This window comes from Mustela erminea, chromosome 13 (genome assembly GCF_009829155.1).
Source record: "Mustela erminea isolate mMusErm1 chromosome 13, mMusErm1.Pri, whole genome shotgun sequence".
NCBI classification, from domain to species: domain Eukaryota; kingdom Metazoa; phylum Chordata; class Mammalia; order Carnivora; family Mustelidae; genus Mustela; species Mustela erminea.
The window spans coordinates 55,256,995-55,283,931 of NC_045626.1; the positions used below are offsets into that span (position 1 = coordinate 55,256,995).

The 26,937-nt window shown below is 39.1% G+C and overlaps 1 protein-coding gene across 7 annotated transcripts in view; it reads right to left on the reverse strand.

Annotated features, from left to right (window-relative positions):
- Positions 1-26,937, reverse strand: part of L3MBTL4 (L3MBTL histone methyl-lysine binding protein 4) — a 453,724-nt gene that overhangs the window by 314,201 nt on the left and 112,586 nt on the right. The window contains exon 1 of one of the 7 annotated variants that reach the window (XM_032309586.1): positions 8,169-8,349. The exons of the other annotated variants lie outside the window; for them this stretch is intronic. The gene's annotated coding sequence lies outside the window, so the exon portion shown is untranslated. Of the gene's footprint in view, positions 1-8,168; positions 8,350-26,937 lie in introns of those variants that run through there. 7 annotated transcript variants of the gene reach the window in all.

Here is a 26,937-nt window from a genome sequence, read left to right on the forward strand (position 1 = left end):
GATAGTGTGTCAGATGCTAGTAAGGGTTAAGGAGAAAATAAAACAGAGAAAAGGGGTAGACAGTATTAGTGCAGGTGGGGCTCTGTAATTTTAATATGATGACTTTTCTTCAGAAACAATGCTGGTAAAAACTTAACAGAATGGCATCTTTAAAACAAAGAAAGCCATAAAACTGTCAAGCAAGATAATATATCCAGTGAAAACATCCTCCAAAATGAGTGAAATAACAACATTTTCAGATTAAATAAAAACTTATTTTGACATGTCTATCATTTCTGTCACAGAATATAGTTTCCACTCCTGACCAAGTTCTACCTCACTCCTAAGAGAACTCATTTTAGTCTTCTAAAAATATTCTTGTAAAACCTTTTTTAAAAAAACATTTAAATCTTTAATCTATTTGTAATTCATTTTTATATAGACAGATGGCCAATTTGACACACATAATCTGTCAAAAAGTCTATACTTTGTTCTCCTGAGCTGATATACCCATATATACCATGTATATTAGCCCTCTATGTAATATATTACATACATAGAAATTTTGTATGTATTACATACATACAAAGAGGAAAGAAACCTCTTTCTGGTTTCTCTATTCAGTGCCACAGATTCTTGCCTGTTACTATACAACTGGAATCTTGAGGAGTTCAGTACATAATTTAAACAAATTCAAATTAAAACCTATTGGGATTCTACTTTAAAACTGAATTAAATATTAATTTGGGAGCCTCTAGGGAAGAAGGTAGAGGAGGGGGACCCTAAGCTTACCTCATGCCATGAATACAACTAAGTAACATTCACATCAGTGTAAATAACCCAGAAAAGGGTCCAAAGACTGGCAGAACAGACTCTCCATAGCTACATGTAGAGAAGAGGCCTCACTGAAGAAGGTAGAAAGGGCAAAGACTTGGTAGGGAGCTAAACAAATGCAGGGCTGGCCACAGGAGGGCAGGGCTGGCCTCAGGAGGGAGGGACACCATGGGTATGAAGAGGGGAGAGAAACAGACTCTCACCCCAGGGAGCCCATGGGGAAGACAGATCCTCATAACATTTGGCTTTGAAAACCAGAGGAGCCACATTTCTTGAGTTCTTATAACCAGCAGGACTTAAAATCTGGAACATTAACAAGCAGCAGGTTCAACTCTGGGAAAGCGAAAAGGGCGAGAGGAAACAGGGTCCTCACCTTTAAAAAGACAGCACAAACCAACGTCCCTGAGGAGATACAGGACAGAAGCAACAGTTTAAAATACAACAGCGGTATAAAGAAGAACAATGTGTTTACTCATCTCTGAGCCTGTGCTGGAAGAGCAGGGATTGCTGGGAGACTTCTGGAACAAAGGAGCTGGTGGGTGCCATTTCCCTCCCCTACTCCCCAACATAAACACACAGCCACCTACAGAAACCAATGCAGTGCCGACATTTGCTACCTAATTTGTTAAAATCACACATGCCCTCCCTCATACTTCTGCAAATCCACCCTCTTCGACTCAGCCTGCATCAGTCCTGTGGGCCAGCACAAAGCTCACTAACACTGCACCTCCAGCCCCACACATTTCTGCAGTCCTGCTCCCTCCAGTATGCTCAGCTGGAGTCCATCCAAACTGGGCTACCAGCCTGGCAGTGTGCAAGCAGCCCCAACAAGAGCCAGTGCCACTTCAAATTGACTCCTGCCCCAGGGAAGGGGAGAGATAACCACACACACACCAGTCAGACTGCACACACCACAAAGGGCTGGGAGCAGACAGCTGGTTTAACTGCAGGCCCTGCCTACCAACGAAAGCTTCACAGGGGACAACACAGAGCAAGTGCCCAGCCTTTGGTGCTACTGCATCTCTGGTAAATGCACGGTCTGATTCAAGTTAAGCGCAAGGTATTGTCAGACTGGCTCGCTAACAACATAGGGACCAGCACTGCCCACAACAGGCAAAGAGAGCTACTGCAGATGACAGCACCAATAGAAAAAACAGCTCAGCCACAACAGTAGAGCACACACAACACACAGAGTTGACACCCCGTAACACCAGGTTCTGTTGAACAGGAGAGGAGACACCATAAGGCATGAAAGGACCTCTTCCTCCTAAAGTCACTGCTTTCATAAGCAGGTATTATAGTTGATTTTCCTAACACACAGACATCAGAAAGTCAGTCAAAATGAGGAGACAAAAAAATATGCCCCACATGAAAGAGAAACTAATAAAAGTAATATGATTGATCGAGAATTTAAAGTGATGATCATAAAGATAACTATGGGACATGAGAAAAGAGGACATCAGAGAGACCCTTAACAAAGATTTTAAAAGGTCAGAAATGACAAACATAATAAATGAAAATTAAAATATACTAGATGGAATAAATCGTAGACTAGAGAAAGCAGAACAAATCAGCAACCTAGTAGAGTAATGGAAAGTAAGCTGACCAGGTGAGAAAAAAATTATGCAAAATGAAAACAGATTTAGGGAACAGAGCAACACCATCAAGCATAATAATATTTACATTATAGAATCTCAGAGGGAGAAGAAAGAGAAAAAGGGACAGAAAGCTTATTTGAGGAAATAATAACAGAAAACTTCTTGAATCTGGGGAAAGAAACAGAAATCCAAATCCAGGAGGCACAGAGATCCCCCAACAAAATCAACCCAAGGAAGTTCACACAAAGGTTTGTAGCAATTAAAATGGCAAAAAGTAGAGATAAAAGGAGAATTTTAAAAACAACAAGAGAAAAGAAAATAATTTCATACATGAGAAACCATATAAAGCTATCAGTGGATTTTTCAGAAGAAAGGGCCATGATAGTATTCAAAGTGCTGAAAAGGAAAAATTTGCAGCCACTAATATTTTATCCAGCAAGGCTTTCATTCTGAATAGGAGATATAGAGAGTTTTCCAGACAAACAAAATGGAAAGAAATTCATGACCCCTAACCAGCCCTACAAGAAATGTTAAAGGGGCCTCTCTGAGTGAGGAGGAAAGATCAAAGCAAGAATAAGGAAAGTAGGGGAAAAAAGAGCAGTAAAAATATCTGTAAAAATCATTCAAGGGCCATATGCACCCCAATGTTCATAGCAGCAATGTCCACAAGAGCCAAAATGTTGGAAAGGGCCAAGATGTCCTTCAACGGATGGATGAATAAAAAAAAGTGTGGCCGGGGCACCTGGGTGGCTCAGTGGGTTAAGCCACTGCCTTCGGCTCAGGTCATGATCTCAGGGTCCTGGGATCGAGTCCCGCATCGGGCTCTCTGCCTAGCAGGGAGCCTGCTTCCTCCTCTCTCTCTGCCTGCCTCTCTGCCTACTTGTGATCTCTCTCTGCCAAATAAATAAATAAAATCTTAAAAAAAAAAAAGTGTGGTCCATATAGACAATGAAATATTACTCAATCATTAGAAAGGATGAATACCTGGGGCGCCTGGGTGGCTCAGTGGGTTAGGCCGCTGCCTTCGGCTCGGGTCATGATCTCAGGGTCCTGGGATCGAGTCCCACATCGGGCTCTCTGCTTAGCAGGGAGCCTGCTTCCTCCTCTCTCTCTCTCTCTTCCTGCCTCTCTGCCTACTTGTGATCTCTCTCTGTCAAATAAATAAAATCTAAAAAAAAAAAAAAAAAAAAAAAGAAAGGATGAATACCCAACTTTTGCTCAACACGGATGGTAATGGAGGAGATTATGCTAAGTGAAATAAGTCAAACAGAGAAAGTTAATTATCATATGGTCTCACTTATTTGTGGAACATAAGAAATAGCATGGAGGACATTAGGAGAAAGGAAAAATGAAGGGGGAGAAATTGTAGTGGGAGACGAACCATGAGAGACTATGGGCTCTGGGAAACAAATGGAAAGTTTTAGAAGGGAGGTGAGTGGAGGGATGGGTAAGCCTGGTGATGTTATTAAGGAGAGCATGTATTGTGTGGAGCACTGGGCGTTATACACAAACAACAAATCATGGAACACTACATCAAAAAATAATAATGGTGACTAACATAACACAATTTTTTCTAAAAAGGGACTCACAAAACAAAAAGATGTAAAGTATGACACTATATACCTAAAATGTAGAGAGGAGTCAAGAATGTGCACAAACTTAAGTCATCATCAACTTAATAGAAACCATTATATGCAGATGATGTTACACATAAACCAAATGGTAATCACAATTCAAAAACAAGTAACAGATGCAAAAAACAAACAGAAAATAACACAAGTATATTACTAAAGAAAACCAACTAATCATGAGAGAAGAGTATAAGAGAAGAAAGGAACAGAGAAAAACTACAAAAACAACCATAAAACAAGTAACCAATTAGCAGTAAATACATATTTATTAATATTAGTGTGATTATAAATGGATTAGATGCTCCAATCTAAATACACAGGGTGGTAGAATGGATTAAAAAAAAAAAGACCCATTCTGACATCTTGACTCCTCCTCATCTATAAGAGACTCATTTCAGACTTAAAGACAAATGCAAACTGAAAGTGAAGGGATGAAGAAGCATTTATCATGCAAATGCATGTGAAAAGAAAGGGTAGCAATACTGATATTGGACAAAATAGAGTTTAAACCAAAGACTGTCACAAGAGACAAAGAAGGACACTATATAATCATTAACCCAACAATCCAACAAGACATAACAATTGCAAATACTTTTGCTCACAACATGGGAACACGCAAATACTTAAAACAGTTAATAACAACATAAGGGAACTAAGTGATAATAATACAGTAATAGTCAGTAATAGTAGGGAACTTTAACACCCCCACTTACATCAATGGATAGATCATCCACACAGAAAATCAACAAGAAAACAGTGGCATTGAAGGACACATTGAACGAGATGGATTTAAGAGATATATTCAGAACATTCCATCCTAAACAGCAGAAAACACATTCGTTTCAAGTGCACATGGAACACTCTCCAGAACAGATCACGTATTAAGCCACAAAACAAACCTCAACAAATTCGAAAAGATCAAAGTCATACCATGCATCTGTTCTGACCAAAAGATTTGAAACTAGAAATCAACTACAAGAAAAAATCTGGAAAGAGCACAAATACACAGAGGTTAAATAACTTGCTACTAAACAATGAATGGGTCAACCAAGAAGTCAAAGAGGAAATCAAAAATATATGGAGACAAATGAAAATGAGAATGCAATGGTCCAAATCTTTGGGATCAAACAAAAGCCATTCTAAGAGGGACGTTTATAGCAATACAAAGCTACCTCAAGAAGCAAGAAAAATCTCAAATAAACAATATAACATTATACCTAAAGAAGCTAGAAAAAGAAGAAAAAGGAAAAACCCAAAACGATTAGAAGGATGGAAATAGTAAAGATTAGAGCGTAAATAAATTAAATAGAAACTAAAAACAAACAAATAAAAATAGAACAGATTAATGATCAATGAAAACAGGAGCTGGTTCACTGAAAAGATCAACAAAGTTGATAAACATTTAGCCAGACTCATCAAAAAACTTAAAAAAAAAAAAAAAAGGAGAGAGAATTTAGACAAGTCACAAATGAAAGAGGAGAAATAACAACTGACACCATAAAATACAAACAATTATAAGGGAAAAAATAGGAACATTATATGCCAAAAATTTAACAACCTAAAAGAAATAGATAAATTTCTAGAAACATATAACCTCCCAAAACTGAATCAGGAAGAAATAGAAAATTTGAACAGACCAATTGATTGCCAGCAATTGACACTGGATCAGTAATCAAAAAACTCCCCCCCCAAAAATCCAAAAGTCCAGGACCAGATGGATTCACAGGTGAATTCTACCAAACATTTAATGAGGAGTTAATACTATTTTTCTCAAACTATTCCAAATAATAGAAGAGGAAGAAAAATTTCTAAATTCATTCTACAAGGCCAGAATTACCCTGATACCAAAACCAGCTAAAGACACTGTAGTAAAAGAGAACTACAGGCCATTTTCTCTGGCAAACACAGATGAAAAAATCCCAGCAAAATATTAACAAACCAAATCCAACAATACATTAAAAATAACATTCATCACAATCAAGTGGGATTTATTCCAGAGATGCAAGAACAGCTCAATATTTATAAATCAATGAATGTGATATATTGGGGTACCTGAGTGGCTCAGTCAGTTAAGCGACTGCCTTGAGCTCAGATCATGATCCCAGGCTCCTGGGATTGAGCCCTGAACTGGATTCCTTGCTCACAAAAGAGCCTGCTTCTCCCTTACCCTCTATCTCACGGCTTGGGCTCTCTATGTCAAATAAATAAATAAATAAATAAATAAATAAATAAAATACATCATATCAATAAGACAAAGGATGAAAACCATAAGATAATTTCAATAGCTGAAGAAAAAGCATTTGGCAAAGTACAGCATCCATCAAACAAAGTTGATTCAGAGGGAACATAACTTCAATATATAAAGGCCATATATGAAAAACTCACAACTATTATACTCAGTGGTGAAAACTGAAAGCTTTCCCCCTATGATCAGAAACAAGACAAGGATGTCACTCTCACCACTTTCATTCAACTTAGTACTGGAAGTCCTAACCACAAAAATCTATTAAAAAAAAAAAAAGAAATAAAAGGTATCCAAACTGATAAAGAAGAAACAAAACTTTTACTAATTGCAGATGACATGATACTATACATAGAAAGCCCTAGAATCTCCACCAAAAACTTACTAGAACCAATAAATGATAAATGTTGTAGGATACAAAACCAATGCACAGAATTCAGTTGCATTTCTATATTCTAATAATGAAGCAGCAGAAAGAGAAATTAAAAAAGCAATTCCAGGGCACCTGGGTGGCTCAGTGGGTTAAAGCCTCTGCTTTCGACTCAGGTCATGATCCCAGGGTCCTGGGATCAAGCCCTGCATCAGGCTCTCTGCTTGGTGGGGAGCCTACTTCCTCCTCTCTCTCTGACTCTCTGCCTACTGCCCTAGCTTGTGCTCTCTATCTCTCTATGTGTCAAATAAATAAAATCTTTTAGAAAAACTAAAGAGAAAACAAATATAAATAAATATTAATTTGGAGGAGTTGACATTTTTGTGGTACATATTCCCATTTATCCAGATATTAATTTATATGCATGAATAGAATTTTCCAGTTCTCTTCATACAAAATTTCTTATTCAATTTGTTCTAAAATTTGTATACTATATAGCTTTTATGGGTACAATATTTTTCCCTTTTCATCTTCTAGGAACTGGTGGCCAATATATGGAAAAGCTAATGAGTTTTTACATTTATTCTCTATCCAACCACCTCAAAATTCTTGTATAATTCTAGTAGCTTATAATGAGATTCTTTTGAGTTTTCTATATATAAAGATCATATATCTGCAACTATTGATCTATTTAGTTTTATCTTTTATTTCCAAAGTTTTTATTACTCATTAAATTTGCTTTTTATTTCATTCACTAAAATTTCCAAGACAGTATTGAGTACCAACAAGTGTAATCAGCATCTCTATTTCCTGATCTTAATTGAAATGGTTTTGTTTTGCTCTTTAGTATATTTGCTATCACACTTTGGTAATTTTTATTATAATTAATTATTTCACAAATGAATTTTTCCTAGGAATGACAGTTAAATTTTACCAAAAGCCTTTTCACTGTTAAAGATCACTATGTGGTTTTTCCCTTTTAGGTTGTTGAGGTATGAATTATGTTGACTGATTTTACAATATCAAACTGTTCCATTGTTGAAACAATGTCCCCCCACCCCCACCCCCATCCCCCCCAAAAAAAGAAAGAAGGAGAGAAAGACCAAAGACAAAAAGAAAAGAAGATTGAGGAGGGTGTGAATTGATACAGTGAGGGATAAGCAGGTGGAGTCCACTTCCAGTGCGGAGCTGAGATATGAATCTGCAGCTAGGCAGAAATAACTGAGGTAGCATCCAGATAACAGAAATCACCAAAAGAAAAAGTGCAATATGAAAAAAGTATAATAGTTGAAATACAAGGAGATCTCAACACTTTATGGAGGGTAGAGAGTAAAGAACTGGTAAAGAGAAAGCACAGAGACATGAAAGCCAGGACAGACTGGTGTATTAGAATTCAAGGAAAGAGCAAGTAACAAAAGAGGAGGAGAAAGAAGGGAAGGGAGGAATAAGGGAAGGAAGACAAGAGGGAGAAGGAGGAGGAGGTGGAGAAGAGGAAGAAATAGTAAACACCTCACCTGAGAGATCAGTCAGACAGGTGGGTAGGTGAATACAAGATGAAGACAAGAAGAAACTTCCAGAGATTAAGGGTCACTTTAACAAGAGGTTTGAATGAGGATCAGGATTCCTAAGTGGGGCCAGTTGTGTCACTAGAGGAGAATAAAGAACTAAGGAACTTCAGAGTTCTTACTAGAATATTCGGTTAATGGCAAAGAGCACAGTAAAGTGTAAAAATCTTGTGTGTAGATTTCCTAGTGTTAACTGATTTCCCCCTTGACACGTAGTAAACGTGGGGCAGGCAGTTCTATGAAAACAATTTTCATCGCCAAGAATCCTTAAAGAAGACCCTTATAATTACTGGCTGTACTAAAATACTCCCCTATAAATACCTGCAGATCTTCAAATTAATATCCATTTATTTGAGATGGCAATATTCTCCTCATAAAGTGATTACCTGCATATTTCCCTTGACCTTTTTCTTCAATATATCTTAGAAACGTCTAATGTAATCTACTAAATAAAACTGAGCTCCAGTTGCTATTCCAAGTTTCATTAATTTAATTAATATGTTCATCAGAATTTAGACCTTCCTCTATTCAACATATCCCCTGCTGGGCTTCAATTAATGAACATATTTTAAATATTATTCAAAATTGTTTTCTCTCTTGATACTAAAAGTGCTTAAAATAAATTCCTTCCCAAATCATATCTTAACCTAACAGATTTCTAACCTTTTAAAACACTCATCATGCTCAGTGAATATAAGTTTAAAATCCATGAAGGAACATTGAATTTCGGTTCACTAGCAGACCATCTGGGTCAAGGAAGACTACTGTTATTAGTGGAAAGATAATTAGCACTGTCAAAAGAATTTTCATTTAAAAACATCTAAACCAGTTTCATATAATTAAATTCCTAGAAAGTGCATGCAAAGCAGCAATGAAAACTCCATTAGTCCCCACCAGTCTCTTTCTCCACTGAGTTCTTTTGGACTTTTTTGGAATTACAATGTTGTATAAAGGCAACAAGAAAAGTGCAGCAACTGCAGACCTAATGAGTAAAAGACCCTTAAATTTAGCACTTTTCCCTTAGCAACAGGTACAAAATAATTCTCGTTTTCTATCAGGAAGATCAAAGTGATTGTGCAAATGAGAACTTACGTTAGGCAGAATAATGGCCTCGCAAAGACATCCACATCCTAATCCCTAGAAACTCTCAATGTTACATTAAATGTAATGTAACTCTTAATGTTATATTAAATGTCAAAACTGAGGTGTGATTAAGTTAAAGTTCCTTAAGGTAGGGAGATTATCTGGGATTTTCCAGGTGGACCCAATGTAATCATCGGTATCCTTAAAAGTGGAGAATCTTTGGGGTCCCTGGGTGGCTCAGTCACTTAAGCACCTGCCTTCAGGGACACATGGGTGGCTCAGTCAGTTGGGCATCTGCCTTCAGCTTGTCATGGTCCCAGGGTCCTGGGATGAGGTCTTGCATGCATGGGGTTGTTTGCTCAGCAGGTAACCTGCTTCTCCCTCTGCCTGCCACCTCAGCTCCCACCCTCGTGTGCTCATTCTCTGACAAATAAATAAAATTAAAAATTAAAAAAAAAACAACAACAAGGATCTGCCTTCAGCTCAGCTCATGATCCCAGGGATCAAACCCCATGTCAAGCTCCCTGCTCAGCAGGAAGTTGGCTTCTCTCTCTTCCTCTGCCCCTCTCCCCACTTGTGTGAGCTCTCTTGCTCACTCTCTCACTCACTCTCTCTCAAATAAATAAATAAAATCTTTAAAACAAAAAAGGGGAAAAGCTTTCCCAGCTGTGATCAAAGGAAGATGTCACTATGACAAAAGGATAAGGGAGATACTACATTGCTAGTTTAAAGATGGAGGAAGGGGCCATAAGCCAAGGAGTAAAGCTGGCTTCTCAAAGCTGGAAAAGGCAAGGAACCAGATCCTCCCCAGGAGCTTCCAAAGGAATACAGCCCTGCCCACACCTTGACATTAGCCCAGTGGGACCCGTGTCAGACTTCTAATGTGCAGAACTATAATATAAATTTCTGCTGCTGGAACTGCTAAGTCGTGTTCATGAGAAACTAATAAAGAACTGTATGTCAGAAAGAGTAAGTACTGATACTCAGTAAACTGTCCAAATTCACCACCAAAAATTTTCTGAATACTCAGTAACTATGAAAGTGGACCAAGTAATCATTTTAATTTGTTTGAAAAATAAGAAGGAATCCACAAACGGTAAGCTAGCTTAGGACAAAAATTATCACATAGTAGATACTATATTGTCTGATTCGAACTGAGGTTCACTGTATAAAATAAAGGAACTATAAAAGAACTAAGAGAACGCACTCATAGCTAATATTTTCCTCTCCCTTTAAGCTGATGTTCAGGGAACTCATTTATATTAGTACATATAGAAGCACCAAAATCCTTCACTCTCCTAGAACTCTTTTGTATAGAAACCTATGGCATTAACTCTCTAATTTTTTTAAAAAAATATATAGTCAAAGTTTTAGGGATGGGAGGTATCTAACAAATCAGCTAATCATTTTTAAGATGAAAAAAAATTTCCCCAAGGTTTAGTTTTGGCATAATTGTCTTAGTCCAATGAACCTATTATCCTGATAAGCCTTAAATGTGCATTCATTTAAATAACTGTTTTCAATTTCAAAGCATCCTGCCTAAGCTTTTAAAATCATCAGTAAAATATGGCTTCCTTGTCAAATTAAGATATGAACTACTGAATTCAGATATGCCATTGTAAAAGATTACAACAACCACCATAGCGAAATAATTTCTCACAAGATCCTAAGCACTGTGAAGACAACTACAGATAATTAAAAGTACAAAGAAAATGACAACCCATAGGCTTATATTGTTAGAATACTTTTAATGTACAGCAAAACTAAAATAGCAGTGTCATAAACTTCTAAAATGTGGTTATAGAAATTCATGCTTAATTAGGAAAAAAAAAGTTTCTATTTCAAAATCTCTATCACAGAGACAGATTTATTCTATGTCCCAACTACTCATACAGAGTGCAGTATGGTCAGTCCTGGGGCACACAAAGAACACCCCAGAGGTTCTTGGCCACCCAACACTCTTTCCATGGTTCTGAGGGCTCCATCTTGGCTCCGCAATGGATTTTCTTCCTCTCCACACTGGAGGGTTATCCTCAGCCTTCCCTGTACTCACAGGTTCCTATCTTTACCTACACACTTGATGTAGCTGCCCCTCAAATTCGAGCTGCCCTTCAACCCCTCTCACCAGCTTCTAATGCAAACCATTGGAGGTTTCCACAGGCCCCAATCTCCACACAAAAATCCAGCACTGTTCCCCAGTGAGATCTCCATGTTCCCCAAGTCCGAGACTGGTCTCCACACACTAGTTCTGATGATGCTTCCTGCAGCCCCTGCAGTCACCCATTTACCATTCCCATGGCTCCACCTCTTAATAATACCTTTGGACCCATCTCCACCTCTTAGGTGCCCTGGCTCTGTGGTAGCTGAGCGGCCCCATCTCACCAGCTCTCACCAGTACATTGATCTCTCCATTCCTCTCCTACCCACCACCTCTCCCCAGTCTTCTCCAGAGACTCTCGTGCAGTTCCCTCTCCACAAGAGAAGCTATCACTCTCCTGCCCAAAGCTTCAAAGTCTCTTTATTAACAAAAATATAAAATCCAACCAGCATCACACAGCAAATAAGGTGCTTCTCCAATGGCCCACATCAACTTTCAGCCTCATCAACTGCTTTCTCTGGTCATTTACTCAACAAATTCTTATGGAGAACCTACTATGTGCTAAGCTCTGTGGACACAATAGTGGACATGAGGCCTCACTCACAAGCTATTAATCTAGGGTATGGCTTAGTCAGTTAAGTGGCCGACTCTTGATTTTGGCTCAGGTCATGATCTCAGAGCTGTGACACTGAGCCTGCGTGGGGCTCTGCACTGAGCATAGAGCCTGCTTGGGATTCTCTCTCTTTCTCCCTATGCCCAGTATCCCACTCACATGATTGCATACATGTGTGAGCACTCTCTAAAAAAAAAATAAGGTAAGAATAAAATATTCAAAAATATTATAAACTATATTAAGTGCTTTCTTTCATAGAATATAGGGTCTTAGGGGTAGAACAGACAGCTCAACCTAGTCTGGAAGATCAGAGAAAGCTTTCCTAAAGTGAAAACATGAGGCTTTATAGGCATTAGCAACAGCTGAGTACTACACCTAGGCAAGTAGTACACTTGAGTACTACCTTGGGCACTTGAGTACTATACCTATTTCTACACCAAGTCTACATACCTGGAAAGAGAGAGGAGGGACACCGTGGCAAGAAGCATAGCAGGTACAGGGGTCCTGTGACAGAACCTGAAATAAGGATGGCCGTCAGAGCATGAGGGATGGGGAGACGCCCGGCTGGAAAGGAGGCTGAGGAAGCAAGGAAGGACCAGATTCCAGATTCTCCAAGGTTAAGTTCTACTAAATCCTTATTAAGATTTTCCCATATTCTATCTTATAGGCAATGGAAAGCATTTTAAAAATTTTAAGCAAAGCAAAAGACTGGGCTTGTGTTTTAAAAGAACGGTGTGGCGGGGCGCCTGGGTGGCTCAGTGGGTTAAGCTGCTGCCTTCGGCTCAGGTCTTGATCTCAGGGTCCTGGGATCGAGCCCCGCATCGGGCTCTCTGCTCAGCAGGGAGCCTGCTTCCTCCTCTCTCTGCCTGCCTCTCTGCCTACTTGTGATCTCTCTCTGTCAAATAAATAAAATCTTTAAAAAAAAAAAAAACAACAGTGTGGCTGCAATGTGTAGACTGGCGTAGGTCATCTCAAGAACAGGTCTGGGAGATGAGCTGGGGCGTGCAGACAAGGGCGACAGCTTGGATTCAAGTGGATTTCCCCTGTGCTTCACAACTTTGGGCTTTATGTTGAAATGCAATGGAGGAAGGTCACTGGGGAGAAGAACAACAATTCACAGTTAAGGAAAGATGAAAAGAGTAGACAGACTAAAAAAATATTCCAGAAGCAAAACCAACAGCCCCTGATGACAGACTGTCCATGAAAAGCCAAAATAATAATAATAATAATAAGGTATTAAGGTGTCCATCCAGGTCTCAGCTTGGACATCTGATGGGTGGGCAGGCCTGTCACCAAATTGGGCGTGTCTTCTCTACAAGGCTGCTGGGCATGGGCTCTGCTAAGACAGGAATGACTTTAAGTCAAATATAAGATCTCTTTTATCCCAAAATAATGGACTCATTCAGCAAGTTTTCCAAAAATGTATATCTTTTTATAACCCCATATGCTTTTTATATCTGTTCAACTTACTTAAAGATCAGACCCATGGCACTATCATTTCCCATGCTCCTCATTTTCCTCACAACTGTCAGAAAATATTGGCAACAATCTTTCATTTTCACTTACAGTATTTTTCCAAAAGCTTACTTTCTACACATAGCTACCCGCCAAAGAGGCTTTTCAGAAAGACTTGCGACAAACACACTGTGCTGCTTCCAGTTACAGCAGAGAAGACAACCAAATGAGTTTTTAAAGGTTTAGGGGCACCTGGCTGGCTCAGTTGGTGGATCATGTGACTCTTAATCTCAGGGTGATGAGTTCAAGGCCCACACTGGATGTAGAGATTACTAAAAATGAATAAGTAAATAAATAAACTTTAAAGGTTTAAACTTTGTATTGGTCTATTCCTCAAAGAAAAATAATTCCCTTCTTAAGTAGAATAAAACTTTTTTAAAAAGAATTTATTTATTTATTTGACAGGGAGAGATCACAAGTAGGCAGAGAGACAGGCCAGGGCAGGGTGGGGGGGGGGGCGGGAAGCAGGCTCCCTGCTGAGCAGAGACCCAGGACCCTGAGACCACGACCTGGGCTGAAGGCAAAGGCCTAACCCACTGCGCCATGCTGGTGCCCAGATAAAACATTTTTCAAAAAAATGCTTCACCTAATTCTAATTTTCTAGAGTAGATAATTTTTAAACTGTCCTTAAGAAATCGCCAAAGCAAGGAGTCAAGATGGCGGAGAAGTAGCAGGCTGAGACTATTTCAGCTAGCCGGAGATCAGCTAGATAGCTTATCTAAAGATTGCAAACACCTGAAAATCCATCGGCAGATCGAAGAGAGGAAGAGCAGCAATTCTGGAAACAGAAAAACAACCACTTTCTGAAAGGAACTCTACGGAAAGCGCTCAGGGAACAAAAGCTCCTGAAAGCAAACCCCAGAGGATTACTCACCCCGGCCCCTGATAAGGGCGGTGCAATTCCGCCTGGGGCAAAGACACTTGAGAATCACTACAACAGGCCCCTCCCCCAGAAGATCATCAAGAAATCCGGCCGAGACCAAGTTCACCTACCAAGGAGTGTGGTTTCAATACCAAGGAGAGCAGCAGAATTCCAGAGGAGGAGAAAGCAAAGCACGGAACTCATGGCTTTTTCCCTGTGATTTTTTTTAGTCTTGCAGTTAATTTAATTTTTTTTCTTTTTTATTTTTTGTTTTTTTCCTCACCTTCTGGTAAAATTTTTTTTTTTAACTTTTACCTTTTTCTTTTTTAATGTTTTTTAACCAGTTTATCTAATATATATATTTTTTCTTTTTTATATTTTTCTTATTTTTTTTTAAATTCTTCTCTTTTTTTTTTCTTTTTTCTTTTTTTTCTTTCTTCCTTTTTGAACCTCTTTTTATCCCCTTTCTCCCCCCTCACGATTTGGGATCTCTTCTAATTTGGTTAAAGCATATTTTTCTGGGGTTGTTGCCACCCTTTTAGTATTTTCCTTGCTCCTTCATATACTCTTATCTGGACAAAATGACAAGAAGGAAAAATTCAACACAAAAAAAAGAACAAGAGGCAGTACCGAAGGCTAGGGACCTAATCAATACAGACATTGGTAATATGTCAGATCTAGAGTTCAGAATGACAATTCTCAAGGTTCTAGCCGGGCTCGAAAAAAGCATGGAAGATATTAGAGAAACCCTCTCAAGAGATATAAAAGCCTTTTCTGGAGAAATAAAAGAACTAAATCTAACCAAGTTGAAATCAAAAAAGCTATTAATGAGGTGCAATCAAAAATGGAGGCTCTCACTGCTAGGATAAGTGAGGCAGAAGAAAGAATTAGTGATATAGAAGACCAAATGACAGAGAATAAAGAAGCTGAGCAAAAGAGGGACAAACAGCTACTGGACCACGAGGGGAGAATTCGAGAGATAAGTGACACCATAAGACGAAACAACATTAGAATAATTGGGATTCCAGAAGAAGAAGAAAGAGAGAGGGGAGCAGAAGGTATACTGGAGAGAATTATTGGGGAGAATTTCCCCAATATGGCAAAGGGAACAAGCATCAAAATTCAGGAGGTTCAGAGAACGCCCCTCAAAATCAATAAGAATAGGCCCACACCCCGTCACCTAATAGTAAAATTTACAAGTCTCAGTGACAAAGAGAAAATCCTGAAAGCAGCCCGGGAAAAGAAGTCTGTAACATACAATGGTAAAAATATTAGATTGGCAGCTGACTTATCCACAGAGACCTGGCAGGCCAGAAAGAGCTGGCATGATATTTTCAGAGCACTAAACGAGAAAAACATGCAGCCAAGAATACTATATCCAGCCAGGCTATCATTGAAAATAGAAGGAGAGATTAAAAGCTTCCAGGACAAACAAAACTGAAAGAATTTGCAAACACCAAACCAGCTCTACAGGAAATATTGAAAGGGGTCCTCTAAGCAAAGAGAGAGCCTACAAGTGGTAAATCAGAAAGGAACAGAGACGATATACAGTAACAGTCACCTTACAGGCAATACAATGGCACTAAATTCATATCTCTCAATAGTTACCCTGAATGTTAATGGGCTAAATGTCCCTGTTAAAAGACACAGGGTATCAGAATGGATAAAAAAACAAAACCCATCTATATGTTGCCTCCAAGAAACTCATTTAGAGCCCGAAGACACCTCCAGATTTAAAGTGACGGGGTGGAAAAGAATTTACCATGCTAATGGACATCAGAAGAAAGCAGGAGTGGCAATCCTTATATCAGATCAATTAGATTTTAAGCCAAAGACTATAATAAGAGATGAGGAAGGACACTATATCATACTCAAAGGGTCTATCCAACAAGAAGATCTAACAATTTTAAATATCTATGCCCCCAACATGGGAGCAGCCAACTATATAAACCAATTAATAACAAAATCAAAGAAACACATCAACAATAATACAATAATAGTAGGGGACTTTAACACTCCCCTCACTGAAATGGACAGATCATCCAAGCAAAAGATCAGCAAGGAAATAAAGGCCTTAAACGACACACTGGACCAGATGGACATCACAGATATATTCAGAACATTTCATCCCAAAGCAACAGAATACACATTCTTCTCTAGTGCACATGGAACATTCTCCAGAATAGATCACATCCTCGGTCCTAAATCAGGACTCAACCGGTATCAAAAGATTGGGATCATTCCCTGCATATTTTCAGACCACAATGCTCTAAAGCTAGAACTCAACCACAAAAGGAAGTTTAGAAAGAACCCAAATACATGGAGACTAAACAGCATCCTTCTAAAGAATGAATGGGTCAACCGGGAAATTAAAGAAGAATTGAAAAAAGTCATGGAAACAAATGATAATGAAAATACAACGGTTCAAAATCTGTGAGACACGACAAAGGCAGTCCTGAGAGGAAAATATATAGCGGTACAAGCCTTTCTCAAGAAACAAGAAAGGTCTCAGGTACACAACCTAACCCTACACCTAAAGGAGCTGGAGAAAGAACAAGAAAGAAACCCTAAGCCCAGTAGGAGAAGAGAAATCATAAAGATCAGAGCAGAAATCAATGAAATAGAAACCAAAAAAACAATAGAACAAATCAATGAAACTAGGAGCTGGTTCTTTGAAAGAATTAATAAAATTGATAAACCCCTGGCCCGACTTATCAAAAAGAAAAGAGAAAGGACCCAAATAAATAAAATCATGAATGAAAGAGGAGAGATCACAACTAACACCAAAGAAATACAAACTATTATAAGAACATACTATGAGCAACTCTACGCCAATAAATTTGACAATCTGGAAGAAATGGATGCATTCCTAGAAACATATAAACTACCACAACTGAACCAGGAAGAAATAGAAAGCCTGAACAGACCCATAACCAGTAAGGAGATTGAAACAGTCATTAAAAATCTCCAAACAAACAAAAGCCCAGGGCCAGACGGCTTCCCGGGGGAATTCTACCAAACATTTAAAGAAGAACTAATTCCTATTCTCCTGAAACTGTTCCAAAAAATAGAAATGGAAGGAAAACTTCCAAACTCATTTTATGAGGCCAGCATCACCTTGATCCAAAAACCAGACAAGGATCCCATCAAAAAAGAGAGCTATAGACCAATATCCTTGATGAACACAGATGCAAAAATACTCAACAAAATACTAGCCAATAGGATTCAACAGTACATTAAAAAGATTATTCACCACGACCAAGTGGGATTTATTCCAGGGCTGCAAGGTTGGTTCAACATCCGCAAATCAGTCAATGTGATACAACACATCAATAAAAGAAAGAACAAGAACCATATGATACTCTCAATAGATTCTGAAAAAGCATTTGACAAAGTACAGCATCCCTTCCTGATCAAAACTCTTCAAAGTGTAGGGATAGAGGGCACATACCTCAATATCATCAAAGCCATCTATGAAAAACCCACCGCAAATATCATTCTCAATGGAAAAAAACTGAAAGCTTTTCCGCTAAGGTCAGGAACACGGCAAGGATGTCCATTATCACCACTGCTATTCAACATAGTACTAGAGGTCCTAGCCTCAGCAATCAGACAACAAAAGGAAATTAAAGGCATCCAAATCAGCAAAGAAGAAGTCAAATTATCACTCTTTGCAGATGATATGATACTATATGTGGAAAACCCAAAAGACTCCACTCCAAAACTGCTAGAACTTATACAGGAATTCAGTAAAGTGTCAGGATATAAAATCAATGCACAGAAATCAGTTGCATTTCTCTACACCAAGAGCAAGACAGAAGAAAGAGAAATTAAGGAGTCAATCCCATTTACAACTGCACCCAAAACTATAAGATACCTAGGAATAAACCTAACCAAAGAGGCACAGAATCTATACTCAGAAAACTATAAAGTACTCATGAAAGAAATTGAGGAAGACACAAAGAAATGGAAAAATGTTCCATGCTCCTGGATTGGAAGAATAAATATTGTGAAAATGTCTATGCTACCTAAAGCAATCTACACATTTAATGCAATTCCTATCAAAGTACCATCCATCTTTTTCAAAGAAATGGAACAAATAATTCTAAAATTTATATGGAACCAGAAAAGACCTCGAATAGCCAAAGGGATATTGAAAAAGAAAGCCAACGTTGGTGGCATCACAATTCCGGACTTCCAGCTCTATTACAAAGCTGTCATCATCAAGACAGCATGGTACTGGCACAAAAACAGACACATAGATCAATGGAACAGAATAGAGAGCCCAGAAATAGACCCTCAACTCTACAGTCAACTAATCTTTGACAAAGCAGGAAAGAATGTCCAATGGAAAAAAGACAGCCTCTTCAATAAATGGTGCTGGGAAAATTGGACAGCCACATGCAGAAAAATGAAATTGGACCATTTCCTTACACCACACACAAAAATAGACTCAAAATGGATAAAGGACCTCAATGTGCGAAAGGAATCCATCAAAATCCTTGAGGAGAACACAGGCAGCAACCTCTTCGACCTCAGCCGCAGCAATATCTTCCTAGGAACAACGCCAAAGGCAAGGGAAGCAAGGGCAAAAATGAACTATTGGGATTTCATCAAGATCAAAAGCTTCTGCACAGCAAAGGAAACAGTTAACAAAATCAAAAGACAACTGACAGACTGGGAGAAGATATTTGCAAACGACATATCAGATAAAGGACTAGTGTCCAGAATCTATAAAGAACTTAGCAAACTCAACACCCAAAGAACAAATAATCCAATCAAGAAATGGGCAGAGGACATGAACAGACATTTCTGCAAAGAAGACATCCAGATGGCCAACAGACACATGAAAAAGTGCTCCATATCACTCGGCATCAGGGAAATACAAATCAAAACCACAATGAGATATCACCTCACACCAGTCAGAATGGCTAAAATCAACAAGTCAGGAAATGACAGATACTGGCGAGGATGCGGAGAAAGGGGAACTCTCCTACACTGTTGGTGGGAATGCAAGCTGGTGCAGCCACTCTGGAAAACAGCATGGAGGTTCCTCAAAATGTTGAAAATAGAACTGCCCTATGACCCAGCAATTGCACTATTGGGTATTTACCCTAAAGATACAAACGTAGTGATCCAAAGGGGCACGTGCACCCGAATGTTTATAGCAGCAATGTCCACAATAGCTAAACTATGGAAAGAACCTAGATGTCCATCAACAGATGAATGGATCAAGAAGATGTGGTATATATACACAATGGAATACTATGCAGCCATCAAAAGAAATGAAATCTTGCCATTTGCGACAACATGGATGGAACTAGAGCGTATCATGCTTAGCGAAATAAGTCAAGCAGAGAAAGACAACTATCATATGATCTCCCTGATATGAGGAAGTGGTGATGCAACATGGGGGCTTAAGTGGGTAGGAGAAGAATAAATTAAACAAGATGGGATTGGGAGGGAGACAAACCATAAGTGACTCTTAATCTCACAAAACAAACTGAGGGTTGCTGGGGGGAGGGGGTTTGGAAGAAGGGGGTGGGATTATGGACATTGGGGAGGGTATGTGCTTTGGTGAGTGCTGTGAAGTGTGTAAACCTGGTGATTCACAGACCTGTACCCCTGGGGATAAAAACATATGTTTATAAAAAATAAAAAATTAAAAAAAAAAAAGAAATCTCCTAAGCAAAATATGAGAACTGATATCAAAAAGAACCTAAAACCCACTGAAAGCAAACACAAAAATTCCCTATTTATTAAGCTATTCAAGAAAAATATCATTTGTTGACTATCTACCAAGAGCCAAACACATTATAAGTACTTTCTCATTCAATCCTGGAAGTATTATAGGCTAAGAAAGATTACCTATTACTCTCATTTCACAAGCAAGAAAACTAGAGCTTAGAGAAGTGAAACAATTATTGGAAGTCACAAAGCCAGTTAAGTGTCAAAACCGAAATTCAAACGAGGTCTCCTTAATTCTAAGCACACACTCCTTATTTCCTTTCACATATCAAAAGAGAAACTAAAAATTTGGACTGCTGAAAGATAACATTTACCCTGGGATCATGACCAACCCACGGCCAGACCCCCAGGGCCCAGCCCTCTATCTGGACCCACCTGCCTGCATGCTCTGGCCTGAGCTCTAGGAAAGGTTCCGTGTATTACACGATGACATTTTCAGTGTCAGCTAGATTCTATCTTAAAGGAAAGCATTTTTTTTAAATGTAGGGTTCAATTATATGTATGAAAATTAGTAGAGAAAAATAAGATTCTAGTCATGAACATTCTAAATGAATTTCTAAGGGATTCATCTGCTCTATGAAGTGAGCTACTGTACAAATGTAGCTTTGCACTTAAATACTGAAACAACTAACAAGCAAAGCAGCAAAAATGCACCAGCAATTCCTATCTCCTTCTGGCCATGGAAGGAAATCCATGGGCATTTTGTGGAAGCCTCTGTGTCACATCCACACTGATCCCATGTATTGAGACTCAAAACACAACTGTCATACTTGACTCTCCCCTGTGCTTCGTAACTTTGGGAATTATGCCCAAATGCATTGGAAGAGGGTCAGCCTCAGGGCTGGGAGAAGAACGAGGGTGCACAGCTGAATGCAGATCTGAAGCCTACCATGAGATCAGAAAGTACCAGGCACACAGAAAAGTCAGAGCCTTCAGATGACATGTTAATGACTGGATTACCCTGAAACACAAGAGCTTCAAGAACGACCTGCTTATAGGGGTGCCTGGGTGGCTCAGTGGGTTAAGCCTCTGACTTTGGCTCAGGTCATGGTCTCAGGGTCCTGGATTGAACCCCACATCGGGCTCTCTGCTGGGCAGGAAGACTGCTTCCTCCTCTCTCTCTCTCTGCCTGCCTCTATCCTTGTGATCTCTTGTGATCTCTCTGTCAAATAAATAAATAAAGTCTTTAAAAAAAAAAAAAAAAAACTACGACCTGCTTAAAGATGGTGTTCACCTGGGCAAGGCAGATAGACACCCAGCCTCGAGACATAAGCAGGACCCCCACACTCAGAACTCCTCACCGCCCTGTCTATTGGCTTTTTCACCACTTTAGATGCTACTCATTTTCTCCTGATCTCATCTTCAAGAATGGTATCATGTTCTTTTCATCCTCCTGGCTTTCTTTTTCCCCTTCTCTTTCCTTCCTGTCTTCCCCTCCCTTCCCCTGTTCTAAAGCCCTATGTGACAGAACAGGGAGGCACCCACATGGGAGGATGCAGGGATGAGGGGCTATAAGGAAAATACCCACAAGTCGGGGGAGTCCAGCAGAGTCTGACAACTTGGCAGGGTGAGGGGATGTCACCACGGAAGGACGCAATAGCACGGAGCAGGGGGTGGAGGAATCCTAAACATGGTGTCGAGGGCATCCACTTGGGAAGCTGGCCCAGAGTGTAAAGTCAGAGTCCAAATGGGGAAAGGAGGGCGCCCCCTGGATGGACAGCCTGGGACAGAGCATCCAAGGCCAGTTAGGGTGAGGAAGGTGTCCCACAGAGGAGGGTCTGTGCAAAGGAGCTTGAGGATGGCATCTGAATGGCGACAGCCCAGAATGGTAAAGCCTGAGTGAAGCAAGGTGGTCATACATGCCAGGGAGGGGGCGGTGGCAACAATGGTTGATTCAGCAAATGGCAAACATACTAAAGATAATGGGAGGATAAATGGAAGATTCAGCAAGTAAGCAAATATATAAAGATAATGGGAGCTACATTTCTCACTGTCAAAAGCTGAAATTCAAATCTATGAAGGGGAAAACCAGAAAGAATCCTGAGCATCCAACTGGAAATGGAGAGATAGCTGTGAATTCATAGATTTCAAGATACAGAGAGAGACTGATATAAATAAAAGTACATCTGGCATGAAGCATGTATGTTTGTGGCATATAAATCTGTATGAATGTAGATGTGTGTGTATAAACATACAAAGAGATATTCCTTAGCTCTGTCCAGGGAGAAGGCCTGGGAAAAATGACAGCCTAATAGCAATGAACACACTTAACCCCAGCCATGAAAAACAACCAGAGCCCTCTGGAGATATTACTGATTGGAGATTATAAGATGAGCCTAAAACATCTTAAGTTACAAAATATGCAAGGGCTCAAAGAATAATAGTCCTATCAAAAAGATACCAAAACCAACTTGAAGGGGCTCCTACTTGCCAAATATCAGTCAATTTGGCACGAAAATACTGACAGAAATTATTAAAATCCAATGAATAAAAAAACAAGGAACCATAAGTCCATATTCAAATAAATAAATTAGGAAAAAAGGAAGGAGAGAGAGAGAAAAAAAATAAGTAAGTAAGGTAAAAAATAGGATATTTAGAGCTTCTAATTTCCTCTCTATAATACTAATTCTAAAGGAAAATCCAAAGCTTTACAGAGGACAGACCTGACAGACACCAGCTTAATCAAGAGATCAAAGTAAGTTATCAGAAATGGGACAAATCATGATTGTGTGCCATCTGATAGGAGGCCAAAAGGGGAAAAAAGCATCAGTTCTGTGATATTCCCCCAAAGATGTATACCTTGAGTCTAATCGTGAGGAAATAGCAGACACACCTCAAAGGAGAAACATTTACAGAATAACTGGCCTATGAGCTTCAAGAGTGTCAAGTTCAAGTCCGGGGAAACCTGAGGAGCTGGTCCTCAGGTTGAAGGAGCCTGGAGAGGCAGATAACTAAATGCAGGCCTTCTTCTGAACCAGATCCTTTCCCACAAAGGGCACTGTCAGGATAATTGGGGAAACCTGGGTGGGGTCTGTGGCTTGCCTGGCAGTAAGGTATAGACTTTAACTTCCTGCCTGGGCAAGGTATGATCTTGGTTGTAGGACATACATACTCAAGCCTCTGGGCGTGAGAAGGCATCAGGATGGCAATGTACTCTGTATTCCAGAAAAATCAAAAAAAAAGGTCTCTGAGCTATACTTGCAACTTTTCCGTAAGTATTTTTTTTTTTTTTAAAGATTTTATTTATTTGCTAGAGAGAGAGATACAGAGCACAAGCACAGGCAGATAGAGTGGCAGGCTAGAGGCAGAGGGAGAAGCAGGCTCCCTGCCGAGCAAGGAGCCCGATGTGGGACTCGATCCCAGAACGCTGGGATCATGACCTGAGCCGAAGGCAGCCGCTTAACCAACTGAGCCACCCAGGCGTCCCTCCGTAAGTTTGAAATAGTTCCAAATTGTTAAGAAATGTAGTTAAAGAAAGAAGAATGCTTCACTCAACGGTGCTAAGAGAGCACAGGGAGATGAAGCAGTCATTAAACACAGGCATGTCAGCAAATAAGCCTAGAGTCCAAATCAAATATTTCACAGGGAAACCGTTTAGGTTCAAAAGAATATTGAAATGCCCCCAAAGAAACAGCTTTAATCTCAGTAGCAAAAGATAATTATGCTGAACAAAAATCAAATATGCTTTAAAACAGCAAAGCACATTAGTGGAAAGAATCCTTTGGTTAAACAAAAGTCTCTGGTTTTAGGAACAGAACAAGGAAGACCCTCAGGAGGAGACGGTGGCTGGCTGCAGTCAGGCCCTCCCTAGAGCTATGAGGCCCGCAGAGCCTGAAAGCCTCCCTGACACCTCCAGGGGAACAAGTATTTTCTGTGACATCTCCTTTTGCTAAGTCAATCCAAAAGCCAGAGCCCTCAGCCCCTTTTCCAGAGTTTAACATTTATTACCCACCAGGGACTTCCAAAAACAGAAGTAGGAGAGACTGCTCTGCAGGACAGCTGAAGAACATAATCTGGAGGCTTTCTCAGGAAGTTATTTAATGCAGTAAAAATTTTCATATGATGTCTGCTTTCATATAGTAAAGAATTCAACATGACCCATAAAAACTCTTCATGAATAAGTTTTATGAATACAGGCCCTTCCTCTATCTTTGCACTTTATATAGTTTTATCAATTGATATCATCTATTGACTGACCCCCAGAAGAAAATAAATGTGCTTCTTTCCTTTGTGAGAGTGTATATTCACAGCACTGCTAATTCACCTCAAAGTGTCAGAATACTACAGGGAGGTCTGTCAACTTGACTATTTAAGTTCAAAGATTAGCTCCCTTATAAACCACTCTTCAAGACTAAATAAATTATTTGAAAATATATACTAAAAACTATTTTTTTACGGAGTAGTATTGTGTGTGTGTGTGTGTGTGTGTGAGTGTGTGTGTAGAAAACATCTTCTTCTTAAATTAAAGTGCATCTGAACACATTTTGTTAAAGTTTCCCCCCAAAAAAGTCTATTAGTTACAAAGAAGTCCCCTGCTTATCCTCCAGTGACAGTTACATAGCTCAACGAAAATGTAATTCTGTATATTCAAAGTTGCCAAATACCTAAACATTTAGCTATCCATTTATTGACATTAAATGCCATTTATAAAAATAAGAAGGGACTAAAGTAAGATTGATTTGTTTTTTCCCTTTGCTGGTGTTGCTGTCCATCCTTAGGTAAGGAACTACACTGGTGACAATCAACAGACCGCTCACAAAGTTTTAAAATTGTGGGTATTATTTCCACTGACATACAATTACTTTATAAAGTAGTATTTCTGTCATTACACCCAGAAAACGAACTAGTTACTCTAACAGAAGTACAATGCTCAAAGGACATCTTTGAATCTTTCAGAATCATTTAATGAACCATATCCCCCAGCACCAGAACTACTCCCTAAAAGTAAGTTAAGCACTTTTGGAAGCTGTGCTAATTCTTCTCCAGGCCATTGAGTTAATTAATCCTTCAGAGTGCTAGTAAATTATTACTTCAGTATACTAAATGGTAAATCCTACCAGCCGGATTGGACCTGATGACATGCCTTTTTAAAAGATACCCAATTTAAGTGGGAGACAAAGCATATTGTATAACTTAATTTTTAAAAGCCAAATGCCCTAGGTTATGCTGAGAGAAAACAGAAGAGGGAGAAAAACACAAAATAAGGAAAGTAGAGAAGATAATGCTGTTCTGAGGGAGCCAGCTACTTGGATAAGCCAGAAGAAGAGGCCTCCAGGCAAAAGACAGCAAAAGGTGTAGACTGTACATTATTGTTTTTTAAAGATTTTATAATTTATTTCAAAGACAGAGAAAGTGAGAGAGAGAGCACTAGCAAAGTAAGGGTCAGAGGGAGAAGCAGATTCCCCACTGAGCAGGGAGCTCAACATGGGGCTCCATCCCAGGACCCTGGGATCATGACCTGAACTGAAGGCAGACTCGTAACTGACTGAGGCAACCAGGTGCCCCAAGACTGCATATTCTGTTGGGCCAAAGTGAAACGGAGGAAGGCAGGGTTCAGTGGCAGGTGCTGGTCAAAGTGCCAGATGCCCAGAGACCTCTAATGATAATATGGAGAAAAAGCATTAGTAAAAAATTCAGTGGAATTTGAATAAAGTAAGCAGTTTGTTGACAGTGATGTACCAACATTAATCTCTTAGTTCAGACAAATGTCCTACAGTCATATAAGATACGGACGGATGTTAGCAGAAACCGGGGAAGGGCATACAAGACTACCTATACTATGCAACTTTTCTCAAATCTAAAATTATTCCAAAATGAAAAGTTTACTTACAAAAAAAAAATAAGAAATCCAAAAACAGACATTCCAACAGCATCCTCTACTCCATAAACTGAAGTTTTTATGTTCAGAATTTTCCAAATTAATTTTTCAATATTTACCTGACTGTATCATGATTACCTACTAATTGCAAAATATAAAAACCCACAAACAAAATAAAACAAAACAAAAACCTTAGAAATGATAGAAAACATTCTTTTATTTCACAACTTAGAGATAATAATTGTTAACATCTTTCTTTCCATGCTATAGATAGGTGGTTTTTTTCAGCCATCACTGAGATTACTCACCTGAGCTTTTTTCCTCCTTAATATGTTACCATAAGCTTTCCCTCCCATGTAATTTAATTTTTTTCGAAAGCACTTAAGTGAACACACAACTGTCTACACACAGTTGTACCATAATATTTTACCTATTTGAAATTCATAGGACAATTATATTATTCCCAGCTCTTCTCCATTTATAATCAGTACCACAACCAATATCATATGCATACCTTCAATGCAGATGGCTTACTTCACTGGGAGAAATTCCAAAAAATGGAGTTCCAGAGTTGAAGGAAATGTTTATTTAACAATAAATGCCAACAATATGTTCCCTAAAACAATGGAACAACTTGCACTCACAACAGCAGCGTATGGACAGCCAGCTCCCTTAGTCCACCGGCAAGTGGAGTCAGCATGTTTTTAATTGTTAATTAGGAGGCCAAAAAAATGTTCATCATTACATTGAAAGGTGTATTTCTTTGCTTTCTAGTAAATTAAATGTATTTAACACATTTCTGCTTTAGCTTCTTTTATTCCATCTTCCATGAATTGCCTGTTCAAGTCTTTTGTCTATTTCTGCACTGAGATGTTAGTGTATCTCATTATTTCTTCTAAATCCATTGTGTGCATGGACCTTCAGTCAGTAGTTGTGGTAAATATTTGCTGGTTTATTTCCATTTTAATTTTTATTATGATG